Source organism: Octodon degus, unplaced genomic scaffold (assembly GCF_000260255.1).
Source record: "Octodon degus isolate 3935 unplaced genomic scaffold, OctDeg1.0 scaffold00001, whole genome shotgun sequence".
Classification (NCBI taxonomy): domain Eukaryota; kingdom Metazoa; phylum Chordata; class Mammalia; order Rodentia; family Octodontidae; genus Octodon; species Octodon degus.
In genome coordinates, this window is record NW_004524577.1 from 9,460,858 (window position 1) to 9,462,765 (window position 1,908).

General features: G+C 31.2%; 1 protein-coding gene across 1 annotated transcript in view; it reads right to left on the minus strand.

Moving 5' to 3' along the window:
* Positions 1 to 1,908, minus strand: part of C2cd6 (C2 calcium dependent domain containing 6) — a 157,504-nt gene that overhangs the window by 125,707 nt on the left and 29,889 nt on the right. The window lies entirely within an intron of this gene.

A 1,908-nucleotide genomic window follows, 5' to 3' on the forward strand; every position in this document is an offset into this window, starting at 1 on the left:
ATTCAACATCACTGGTCATTTGAGAAATGCAAATTAAAACAACACTGAGATAGCCCAGAAAGAATGGTTAACATCAAAAAGTCAGCCAATAACAAATGCTGGAGGGGCTGTGGAGAAAAAGGAACCCTGGAACCCTTCTGCACTGCTGGTGGGAGTGCAGACTGGTGCAACCACTATGGAAATCAGTGTGGTGATTCCTTCAAAAGCTAGGATTGGAGATCCCATTCAAGCCGGCTATTTCCTTCCTGGATGTTTTTCCAGAAGAACTGAAAACCTCATACCACAGCAATATGTGTGCACCTATGTTTATAGCAGTGCAATTTGTCATAGCTAAATCCTGGAAACAACAGAGATGCCCACCAACTGAAGAATGGATAAAGAAGATGAGGTACTTTTACACAACCGAGTATTATTCAGCTATACAACAGGATAAATTTGAGTCTTTTGTTGGTAAGTGGAGGCGACTAAAGAACATACTCTTGAGTGAAACAAATCAAACCCACATGTGCAAACATTGTAGTCTTACTGTAAGAACCTGAAAGAGAAAAGTGGAATCTGAAGGGTACAAACAGATACTGGGAAAAGGGACTGAACTTATTCAAAAGGAAAGAGTTACTGAATAGAGGAGAAGGACATGAGAGGGAGTGGGGGAAAGAGACTGGTCTATGTATGCAAGCAGGATGGTTTGGACAAATGTACTGTGCATTTCTGCTGGTCTGTGAAAAGAAACAGTTACTTCTTTAATTTGGTTCATCTCCTTTTTTCAATTATTTGTACTTTTTTTCTCTTCTTAATTTCTTATACATTTCTTTTTTCTTTCTTCTTCAATTTTATCAATATCTGGTAATATGAATAACTAGCTGGAAGATAACACTGTATTACAACAAATACTGTGAAATTCATATTACTTTGTTAAGTGAAATTCTGTATCACTTTTAATTTTGTTTTAATTCTAATTTGTACTCTAAAAAAATTAAAAGTTCACTAACATTATATATTTTTCAATAAGTAGTTTATTAAAAATTAGAATGCCACAGCCCATAGACTAGAAATAATACCCAATACAATAGCAAAGGAAACCACACTAGTTTTTCCTAGTTACAAAAAAATAATAATTAGGGTGGAATATTTGAAACTCTTTATTAAAAAGAGGTTATTCTACCTAAAATAGAATTTTAACATTACCTGTATGGAAAAGAACTTCATTTCATCAAATTTAATTACAATATTCTTTTCACTGTTTTCAGAAAGTAAGTTAAAACTTTTTGTATATTTCACAAAGTTGTTTATAGAAATGCGAATATATAAATTTTTGTAATGCTTTAAATAGACTGAAAAAGAATGTTTAGGAAATAAGCTTTGTTATAATTGAATAAACAACACATTATAAAGTTAATCCATTAAACAATTGAGACCAACCTAAAATCAAGCGAGTAGGTATACAAGATAATTATAAGTGACTAAACAACACAAAAAGGTCTTTTAAAATAATAGATTTATCCACATAGAAGCAGCAACAGGTCTCTTCTCATCTGGATCACTTATATATTTTTATCTTTACACCTTAGTCATAGCTCCTTTGAAAATTTTCCATACATTAATTTTAAGATGACTATATATAACATATGTAATTTTAGAATTATAAACAAATACATGGAAACTCTTAAAAAAATTTCACTTGAGAATATTTTAAGACAAGAGACTTTAGATCAAACTTTTCCACTTTCTAATTTACTTCGCTATATATTTCATTTATATGACATTGCCCAGTATTACTATCTTTCAAAGCATTGAAACAATTATTTTCAGATTTAATTATCTTCAAAAATCTCTATATAAAAGTTTATGAAAATACCTAGTCTCCATAATGAGACTGGTTTTCTACCTTAAGTGTAAACATGGCAGTCA